We start from the raw sequence: 11,968 nt of genomic DNA, 5'->3' as shown, positions 1-11,968 counted from the left end.
AGCTCCGGATTAGGATGGGTCTCCCCAAGGGGATTCGGATGGGCCTCCAGGACTTGGTATTAGAAAAGTAGTCCGGCGGACTAGAAAATTTTTATTTTTATTTATTTTTTATTTTATTTTTTACATGTTGGGCATTTTTTTTAACATTAATGTTTAATTTTTTTATATTTTTTGTTAAGTAAAAATCATTATTTTATTTGTTTTATTTTTTTCTGAAAATTTTTATTTTATTTTTATTTTTTAAATTTTTTTTACATGTTGGGCATTTTTTTTAAAACATTAATATTTAATGTTTTTGCATTTTTTTATTTGTTTTATTATTTTATATAAAAATAATTTAACAATCCCTACACTAACAACTATCATCAAAACTAACACAATTTTACTTAATCTCCTCATTATCAATCCCCTATTTTATCTCTGAAAACAAACGGGCCTAACAATCCTCGAACATCAATCTTCTCTCTGACTCTCTCTTTCCCTGACGCAAATGCACTGGAAGATTATTCGACAAATCTCAATTTTTTCTTCCACCAGATTTTCAGGTGAATATTTTCTTCTTTGTATTTTGATTTATTGTTGAATGTATATATTTATACTTTTCTTCGTAAGTTTGACTGCTTAGAAGCTGATTGAAACAATGCCTCTCTCAGTCCACAACACCATATGGGTATCTCTCAAATACACAAATCTGAGATGGGTTTTTCTACTTTCACAATATCTTTGTATGTACATGTCAAATTAACGATTTGAATTTGATTCTTAGCTGTGACTGTGATTTTTAGTAGTTATCCATTCTGTTTTAATATGTGGGTTTGGATTGCCTATTGGGGTTTTATGAATGGTTTGGTTTTCTAATGATTGATTTAGTTTTATTTATTTATTTATTAATTGGTGAGTATTTAATGTTTATGGTTTTTATTGGACGGGTTTGGAATGGTGTTTTCTCTGTACATTTAAATATTTTCTTAATGGATTTGGTTTCAAGTTTTGGTGTTTATGGTTTTCCTGGATTGCTTTTAGGAATTAATGGGGAAAAAAGGTAAGAAGTGTTAGAATGGTTTTGAAAATTTTGGGAAAAAATAGAATTTTTATTAAACTTTGGTCTAATTTTTAGGTGGGACCCATGTGTCGATTTTTGCAGGTCAAAGTGATAACGCATTCTATGCCGCATTGTGATTCACGTGGTATATTTGGTTGCTCAAAACCATTATCGAGTGAATGGAAAATTCAAGCCAAAGTGTGTGCCATGGAAATGAAGTTTTGGTAGAAAATCCTTAAAGGTTTGAAAAATGGCTTGTCCTACATTGATTTGGTGGGAAGTTTTGAGTGGGTTTATAAAGCATGTGATTGGAACTTGGGGTGTGTCCCAAGGGGTACCCATGTTTTGTAGAGAGGGAGGTTATGGGCAAAATGGGCTAGACCCATTGGACCCAAAAATCACCACGCGCGCGCGCCGCCGTCCGTCCGTCCGTCCGGGCTGGGGTTGGGCTTGTCCGGTCCCATACTAATCATTTTGGGCCAAAAATATTTGAGTTTATTTTATTTATTTTGAAATAAAATCTGTCCGTTTTTATTTCAAAATTATGGTAGAAATTCTGTCCAAACCGAATCTGTTCCACCCGAACAGATTTCAAATCTGTTTAATTTTCAAATTCAAACAGATTCGGTTATCTGTCCAATTCAAAACCCAACAGGTTCAGTACCTGTTCAAACAAGGTTTGCACCTTTTTAATTCAAAATGGAAAGCCACCACTACATCTATAAATAGGCAGCCCTCATTTGATGTTTTCATTTAGAATTTTCATATTTCTCCTCTGCAAATATATTCTTCATTTTGTTGCATTTAATTTTTGTGAGAAAGAGTGTATACACTCAGTGTGTTTGTTGTGCGAATAAATTGTAGTGCTGCATTTATTCGTTTATAGATCATTTTATCTTGGGAGATAGACGCCCATATTTTGAAAGCACCGTGGAGAGGACGAATCTATCTTAAGGATACAGTGTCTAACACTGGACTTGATCAGAATATTGTACAAGAAATTAATCAAGTAAGTTAATTATTTTTGGTTTTATTATAATTTATTTAAATTAGATTTTGATTTTGTTTTTGTAACAAAATAAAAATATGTTTTTATTTATTTACTTTTATTTATTGGTTTGATTTTTGTGGTCAAACATTCTCTCTCCTTTTCTATTTTTCTTTTGTATTTTGTTTGTCGTTTAGTATCCAAACAGAATAAATTTATTTAAGTAGTGAAGATTGTCCAAAATCTTAAGACAGATTATTTTTTGTATCTTTATTGTATTTAATTTTCTGTGTTTTCACAAAGTGATATTCTGATTGGAAAATACAAATAGTATTTATAAACTATTAGACAGATAGTAGTAATATACTGTCTATTTTCTTTGACAACTAGTAGTAATATACTAGTGTCATTAACAATTGCAGAATATTATTTGGTGTTATAGAAAATTATTGTGGTATTTTATTTTTCTGGTTTTAGTAACAAGGAAAATAAAATTATTTTGTGTTATAATTTATTTTTCGGTTTTAGTAACTGGAAAATTAATTTGTGGTTTGTTTTTCTGATTTTTGTAATCAGATATTATGGCTACTGCAACTGAAACTGCAACTGGAAGTAGTACTCCAATTGTTACACCCACACCGGTCCTTATCTAGAACCATGTTCAAGTACCAATAAATCATGGAGAAAAATTGGAAAAATTTAACGGTACTGAGTTTAAGAGATGGCAATAGAAGATGTTGTTCTATCTTACAACTCTAAATTTGGCCCGGTTTCTCCATGAAGAGGCTCCAGCACTTAAAGAGAGTGAAAGTGATCGGTAAATTGTTGTCACTGTAGATGCTTGGAAACATTCAGATTTCCTATACAGAAACTACATCCTCAATGGCCTTGACAACATGTTGTATAATGTTTACAGCCCTCTGAAGTTAGCAAAAGAATTATGGGATTCTTTGGAGAAGAAATACAAGACAGAGGATGCCGGCACGAAGAAATTTGTTATCGGTAAATTTTTGAACTTTGTTATGGTAGACTCCCAAATGGTAATTTCTCAAGTTCAAAATTTTCAAATAATTTTGCTTGATATTCATTCAGAAGGTATGTCTATAACTGTGGCAAGACAGGACATTGAGCTTCTGACTGCCGCCGCCTTAAGAAGGATCGCAGAAGTACAAGCAAGAAGACTACCAATCAGGCCAATGTAACTGAACTAGATTACATCTCTGACGGGGTGAATGACATCAACCTCTCTGCTGTGGTGTCTGAGGCTAATTTGGTAGGAAATCCCAGGGAGTGGTGGGTTGATACTGGAGCAACTCGTCACATATGTGCAGACAAGAAGATGTTCACTACCTACAATGAGGCTGCAAATGGTGAACAACTTTTCATGGGAAATTCTTCTTCTTCTACTTCTACTATGGCTGGACAAGGCAAAGTGATCTTGAAGATGACATCAGGGAAAGAACTGACCCTCAACAACGTACTGCGTGTACCTGACATCCGGAAGAATTTGGTTTCTAGCTCTTTGTTAAGTAAAAATGGTTTTAGGCTTGTATTTGAGTCTGATAAATTTGTATTATCAAAAAGTGGTATGTATGTTGGTAAGGGATACATGAGTGATGGTCTCTTCAAATTAAATGTAATGACAGTTGTATGAAAAGTTATTATGAATAAGAATAACACATCTTTTGCTCATATTCTTGAGTCGAATTTATGACATGGTAGATTAGGACATGTGAATTTTAATGCTTTGTGTAGATTAATTGATTTAGATTATATACCAAAGTTTGAAATTGATCCTAATCATAAATGTAAAATTTGTGTAGAAGAGAAACTAACTAAGGCTCCATTTAAATCGGTTGAAAGCAAAATCGAACCTCTAGAATTGATTCATACTGATGTATGTGATCTTAAATTTGTTCAAACTAGAGGAGGCAAAAAGTATTTCATAACATTTATCGATGATTGCACAAGATATTGTTATGTATACTTACTTAGAAGCAAAGATGAAGCCATACAAATGTTTAAACTCTACAAAACAGAAGTTGAAAACCAACTTGGAAAAACCATTAAAATGGTTAGAAGTGATAGGGGTGGTGAATATGATGCACCATTAAATGAATTTTGTGCACAACATGGCATTATTCACCAAACTACAGCACCCTATTCTCCTCAGCAAAATGGAATTGCTGAAAGGAAGAATAGAATCCTAAAAGAAATGATGAATACCATGTTACTAAATTCAGGCTTACCACAGAACTTGTGGGGGGAAGCAATATTGTCTGCTAATTATGTTCTTAACAAAATACCCCACAAGAAAACCAACAACACTCTTTATGAATTGTGGAAAGGTTGATCGCCTTCTTACAAATACTTCAAAGTGTGGGGGTGTTTGGAAAAAGTTGAAGTTCTTGTTCCTAAAAAGACTAAGATTGGACCAAAAGTAGTAGATTGTGTATTTATTGGTTATGCTTAGAATAGTAGTTGATATCGGTTTCTGACTCATAAATCAGAAATACCTGATATAAATGTGAACACTATTATAGAGTCAAGGAATGCTGTGTTTTTTGAACATGTCTTTCCTTACAAGAAAGGACATGAATTAAGTTCACAAAAAAGAACTTATGATTGTACACAAAGTCAAGAGACTAATGACAATAAAACACAAGAGACTAGTAATGGTTTCTACCAACATGATTTAACAGATGATGAATCAAGACGAAGTAAGAGAGCAAGAACATCAAAATCATTTGGTCCAGATTTTCTGACATACTTGTTAGAAAATGAACCTCGAAACTTTAAGGAAGCAATGATAGGTACTGAAGCACCTTTGTGGAAAGAGGCTGTTAATAATGAAATTGAATCCATTATGTAAAATTATACTTGAGAATTGGTGGATCTTCCACATGGTTTAAAACCTCTTGGATATAAGTGGATATTCAAGAGAAAAATGAAAGTAGATGGTTCAATAGACAAGTATAAAGCAAGACTTGTAATAAAATGTTACAAACGAAAGGAAGGTTTGGACTATTTTGACACATATTCCCCTGTGACAAGAATAACATCCATTTGCATGCTTATTGCTATAGCAGCGTTGTTTAATTTAGAAATACATCAAACGGATGTTAAGACAGCTTTCTTAAACGGTGATCTAAATGAAGAGATCTATATGGAGTAACCCGAAGGGTTTGTAGTATCAGGGCAAGAAAAGAAAGTTTATTGGCTTGTAAAATCTCTTTATGGATTAAAACAAGCACCTAAGCAATGACATGAAAAATTTGATCATGCAATGCTTACTAATGGGTTTAAGATAAACGAATGTGACAAATGCGTCTATGTTAAAAACACTAACCAAGGATATGTCATAGTTTGTCTTTATGTGGATGACATGCTTATCATTGGAAGCAGTCAAAACATGATCAAATCAACTAAGCAAATGCTTAACAAAAGATTTGATATGAAAGATATGGGGGTCGTAGATGTTATATTAGGAATAAAAATTACTAAAACATCTGACGGATATACATTATCTCAATCACATTATATTGAGAAAATTCTTGGTAAATTTATCAAGGATGATTTAAATGTAACTAGAACACCTGTAGACATCAGTCTTTATTTATCGAAAAATAAAGATGATGTAGTGTTTCAGTTAAAATACTCCCAAATCATTGGAAGCCTAATGTACCTAATGAATTGTACTCGTCCTAACATAGCTTATGCAGTCAGTAAATTGAGTAGGTACACTAGTAACCCCGAAGAAGACCATTGGAAAGCGATCATTCGGGTTCTTAGATATCTAAGATTTACTCGTGATCATAGTTTGAACTTTACTTGATATCCAGCAACACTTGAAGGTTATTGTGATGCCAATTGGATATCGGATACTCAAGATTCAAAATCCACTAGTGGATATGTCTTTACTCTAGGAGGCGCTGCTGTTTCTTGGAAGTCCACGAAACAAACATGCATCGCACGCTCCACAATGAAGTATGAGTTCATTGCTTTAGACAAAGCAGGAGAAGAAGCAGAATGGTTTCGTCACTTCTTAGAAGACATTCCAATGTGGCCAAAACCTGTGCCAGCTATTTGTATTCATTGTGATAGTCAATCTGCAATAGGTAGGGCACAAAATCATATGTATAATGGTAAGTCACGACATATTTGTCGTCGACATAATACCGTAAGACAATTTCTCTCAAATGGAATAATCTCAATAGATTATATAAAATCTAAAGAGAATATTGCGGATCCGTTAACAAAAGGTTTGACAAAAGAGCAAGTGTATAGTTCATTGAAGAGGATGGGATTAAAGCCTATTAGATAAGAGTCATCATAATGGTAACCCTACTTATATGACTGGAGATCCCAAGAACTAAGTTCAAAGGGACAACTAAGTTATGTATGGCTCGCCAGAAATTGCCAAAGGATTAAAATTCCCTACCCATTCCTATGGTGAGAGTGATATCTGCAACATGTATTGTTTGCAGGGGTATAAAGATAAGCTTTGCTTTTAATGATTACTTATATCTTGATTTAGGCAAAAATCAAGACGAGTATAAGGAGATACTGACAATAAGAATCACCTATATGAGTATCGAACTGGGGCCGGTTCTATGAGAATGAAGAGGCTACATTCTCTAGAAGCACTCATGAAAACTAGGAACATTCAAGGCCAAAATGAACACAATAGTGAGAACCACAATGTGTTAGAAGATATTTTGTGTGAAATTTATTGTCTTGGCTTACACAAACGGCTGAACAATGCAAGGCATCACGTCCATTGGTTAGCTAGTAAGTCCGATAGGTTATCACTAGGGAAGGTTCAAGGCTGAAAGTTACTTATCCTGATGCAAGATATTTTCGACTTATACTCTTTCGAAAATTTTTGCACATTGTTGCATTTAAGTTGTTATCAAATTCCATTCATGTGGGGGATTGTTAGAATGGTTTTGAAAATTCTGGAAAAAAATAGAGTTTTTATTAAACTTTGGTCTAATTTTTAGGTGGGACCCATGCGTCGATTTTTGCGGGTCAAAGTGAAAACGCGTTCTATGTCGCATTGTGATTCATGTGGTATATTTGGTTGCTCAAAACCATTATCGAGTGAATGAGAAATTGAAGTCAAAGTGTGCTCCATGAAAATGGAGTTTTGGTAGAAAATCCTTAAAGGTTTGAAAAATGGCTTGTCCCACATTGATTTGGTGGGAAGTTTTGAGTGAGTTTATAAGGCATGGGATTGGAACTTGGAGTGTGCCCCAAGGGGTACCCATGTTTTGTAGAGAGGGAGGTTATGGGCAAAATGGGCTAGACCCATTGGACCCAAAAATTACCACACACGCGCGCGCCGCTGCCGTCCGGTCGGTCGGGCGGGCTACGCTGGGCCTGGGCTTGGGCACAGGCGCGTGGTGTGAGGTTGGGTTGGACTTGTCCGGCCCAATACTAATCTTTTTGGGCCAAAAATATTTGAGCTTATTTTATTTATTTTGAAATAAAATCTGTCCGTTTTTATTTCAAAATTCTAGTTGGAAATTAAATTCAAATTTTGTAATTCACCTCTTCAGAAATTCTGTCCAAACCGAATTGGTTTCACCCAAACAGATTTAAAATCTGTTTAATTTTCCAATTCAAAACCCAACAGGTTCAGTACCTGTTCAAACAGGTTTTGCACCTGTTTAATTCATAATGGAAAGCCACCACTACATCTATAAATAGGCAACCCTCATTTGATGTTTTCATTCAGAATTTTCGTACTTCTCCTCTGCAAATATATTCTTTATTTTGTTGTATTTAATTTTTGTGAAAAATAGTGTATACATTTAGTGTGTTCATTGTGCGAATAAATTATAGTGCTGCATTTATTCGTTGATTGATCATTTTATCCTGAGAGACGTCCATATTCTGAAAGTACCATAAAGAGAATGATTCTGTCTTAAGAACATAGTGTCTAACACTGGACTTAATTAGAATATTGTACAAGAAATTAATCAAGTAAGTTAATTCTTTTTCTGTTTTATTATTATTTATTTAAATCAGATTTTGATTATGTTTTTGTAACAAAATAAAAATCTATTTTTATTTATTTAGTTTTGTTTATTGGTTTGATTTTTGTAATCAAACATTCTCTCTCATTTCCTATTTTTCTTTTGTATTCTGTTTGTCGTTTAGTTCCCAAACAGAATAAATTTATTTAAGTACAGTGAAGATTGTCCACAAGAAGAAGGCCCGAAGTGGTCATAAGGAGAGGCAAGAGAGGCGGGTTTCTACAGCTTCTCAAACAAGTTTTGGCGAGGAAAGTATTCCAACCATCGAGGCTGTTAATGATGGACTTTCAGTTGTAAAAGAGAGGAAAGTGTGTGCCCATCTTGATAAGGGTATTGATTTGGTTAAAGTTTCTTCAAGAATAGGGTCTATAGAAGGTGTTAGGTGTGAAGATTGTAGGGAAGGTGTGGTCGATAGGCGGGCAAGTAAGGGATGGGGCAAGCATGGGAAGAGGAAAGGGGGAGGTTCTGTGGATACTAAATCCGAGAATAAAGCAATTTGGGTTTGTTTGGAATGTGGCCATTTTTCCTGTGGAGGGATTGGATTACCGACAACCCTTCAAAGCCATGCAGTTCGGCATGCTAGGCAAAACCGTCATCCATTGGCTATTCAATTTGAAAATCTTCAACTATGCTGGTGCTTCCCGTGCAGTTCACTTATTCCAATTGAAAGATTGGAGGAAAATGGTGAACACAAAGATTTGTTGTCCGATATTGTGAAACTCATAAAGGGACGGTCATCGAGAGGATGCTTGGTTTGGGAGTGGCAGTGTTACAAGTGAGCTAAAATCAGAAAACACGGCTCAAAGTAATTTGGATGGAAAAAGTGGTTATGTTGTAAGAGGCTTGGTTAATCTAGGGAATACTTGTTTCTTTAATTCAATCATGCAGAATCTCCTAACAATGGATAGATTGCGGGAACACTTCTTGGACCTGGATGAGTCTGTTGGGCCTCTTACTGTTTCTTTGAAGAAGGTTTTTGCTGAAACTAGTCCAGAGGCTGGCACGAGAAATGTGATAAATCCAAGATCCTTTTTTGGGTGTATTTGTTCCAAGGCTCCCCAATTTAGGGGATATCAACAGCATGACAGCGATGAATTGCTTCGTTGTTTACTGGATGGGTTGTGTACCGAAGAGTTGAGTGCAAGAAAGCAATATACTTTGGGAAAATGGAATTTCGAAAAATTTGGGTCCTACTTTTGTAGATACCATCTTTGGGGGCCAATTATCTAGTACTGTTTCATGTTTGGAATGTGGGCACTCTTCAACAGTTTTTGAGCCTTTTCTGGATCTCTCACTGCCTGTTCCAACCAAGAAACTGCTGTCTAAAAGGGCCCATTCTATTTCTCGAGCCAAGAAACCCAAACTGCCGCCAAAAAGAAGTGCACGGATTCGTCCTAAAGTTAATAATAAGGGTGCAGATTTCGTAGAATCTGAAAGTGTTCCGATCCCGTCAGCTGGTGATGCGTCTTCTTGTCATATAAAATCTAGTCTGCCTCTTTCAGATGAAGCAGGAGATGCTTTGGCCGATCCTACACTGCCAGAATCCATTGGCCCAATTACAGTGGCAGAAAAGGAGAGTTCAGTTTTATTAAATCCCTTAACTACTGAAGAGTTTGAAAAGAAGCCATTCCTCAAAAATATTAGTAATAAAGAAGAAGATTCGTTAGACAATTTAACATGGTTGGATTTCCGGGAACCAGATCCCTTGATAGATGGCCATGATGCAGCTTCAAAAGCTAATGACACCGCAGCAATTCATGATTCAGGAAAAAAGGTTGCTGTCCAAAATGATGCCTCATTGCAGGATGGAATAGAATCAAGCAAGAAGGTCCATTCCCTTTGTATGGTAGAAAACATCTGGTTCATCGAGCAATTTGGATTATTCTGAACCAGCTACATTATTGGATGAACATGATATGACTTCAAAAGTTAACAATGTGTCGGTAACTCAAGATTATAGAGGCAAGGATGCTGTTGAGAATGATGTCTTTTTGCAGAATATGTCAGGACCTAGTGCTCAGATTTGCACTCTTTATACGGAACCAAATCTGGAAGTTAATTCTTCAGGGAATTCTTTTGAGAATGAGCTTCCGTTACAGGTTCATAGAGAGAGAACTCTGTACCGACCTCGAGTCAAAAGTTTTGTTAAGTGAGGGAAAATTAAAATTATTGGTAACAACTAATATTTTATAATTTCAATAAAGGCAATTTCAAAAGTGAGTGGAAAATGAGCAATTTTGAGAGATTCCAAGTCTTTAATATTTTTTAGATTATATCATTTGTGTTAAAAGTTTTAAAAGTTTACACTAATTTTATAATTTTTTCACCATAGATATGCTGTGGCAATTACTTATTGGGTCACCTGTCAATAAATTACTCTCGATATGGGAAAATAATTGCTATTAGTTTTTAAGTAGCGTAGATATGAAAAACCAATTTTAATTATGGTATATTTAAATATAAAAAATAAAAATAAAAACAAGAAGTTATTGGATTTGTTTGATTAACATGAGTTAATTTGGTTGAGGCAGGCAGAAAAGCAGAAGATGATCATGTTGTTATCATTCAAACAAATTTTACATCTACTACAATTCTGGCTGAAAATTAGTTGTATTATTACTAGATTCTTGCATACAAAATAATTGATGTAAACTTTGCAATCTTCCATAAAAGAACTTTGATTGGGATGTATTATGTGATACTAGTTAATAAATTGAATTCAATATATTCGTTTCCCTTTTTATTTGTCAACAATTTCAAAAAAACAAAAAAAATGGAGATTGTACTGAAGAAGATGAAATTCAATAAGGTTTTAGGACCTGATAATATCCCTATTGAAGTTTGGAAGTGTTTTGATAAAAAGGGAGTTGCTTGGTTGACTAGGTTGTTTAGCAAAATTTTGTTGACTAGGAATATGCAAGATGCGTGGAGGAAGAGTATTTTAGTGCCAATCTATAAAAATAAAGGTGATGTTCAGAATTGCAACAACTATAGAGGAATCAAGCTAATGTGTCATATAATGAAAGTGTGGGAGAGGGTGATGGAACACCGATTGCGAGAAATAACAAAGGTGTCAGAGAATCAATTTGGGTTTATGCCTGGTAGGTTAACAATGGAAGCGATCTATCTTTTGAAGAGAATAATAGAAAAGTATAAAGAAAAAAAAAGAGACATTCATATAGTGTTTATCGACCTTGAGAAAGTATATGATAGAGTGCCCCTGGATATAATATTGTGAGTGTTAGAGAAGAAAGGGGTGACAAAAGGTTACATTGACGTGATTAGGGACATGTATGAAGGGGTGGTGACCACTATTAGATCACCTGCTGGAGAGACAAATGAATTTCTTATCACTGCAGGGTTACACCAAGGATCTACCTTAAGTCCTTATCTTTTTGCTTTAGTTATGGACAAGTTGACGAGAAATATTCAGGATGACGTGCCATGGTGTATGCTTTTTGCAGATGATGTTGTGCTAGTGAATGAGACTAGAGAAGGAGTAAACACAAAGTTGGAGATTTGGAGAACAACTCTTGAATCTAAAGGATTTCGGATAAGCAGAACTAAGACATAGTACATGGAGTGTAAATTTAGTAACAGTAACAATAAAACCAGAGAAGAAGTGAAGATTGAGAACCAAGAACTACCTAAGAGTGAACATTTTCATTATTTAGGGTCGATTATCAGAACAACGGGGGAGATTGATGCAGATGTGGCCCATAGGATTAAGGTAGGATGGTATAGGTGGAGAAGTGTGTCTGGGGTATTGTGCGATAAACAAATACCCACTAGACTAAAAGGTAAGTTCTATAGAACGGCTATTAGACCAGCTATGTTGTATGGGATGGAGTGTTGGGCAACCAAGAAACAACATGTAGATAAGATGAATGTGGCTGA

General features: G+C 35.0%; 1 pseudogene; it reads left to right on the top strand.

The window, feature by feature from the left end:
- The first annotated feature begins 971 nt into the window (after positions 1-971).
- Positions 972-10,484, top strand: LOC145793761 (ubiquitin carboxyl-terminal hydrolase 2-like; annotated as a pseudogene).
- The last annotated feature ends 1,484 nt before the right edge of the window (positions 10,485-11,968 follow it).

This window comes from Camellia sinensis, chromosome 6, assembly GCF_055761805.1.
Source record: "Camellia sinensis isolate YWXY chromosome 6, ASM5576180v1, whole genome shotgun sequence".
NCBI lineage: Eukaryota > Viridiplantae > Streptophyta > Magnoliopsida > Ericales > Theaceae > Camellia > Camellia sinensis.
This window is presented reverse-complemented; position numbering and strand designations above follow the sequence as displayed.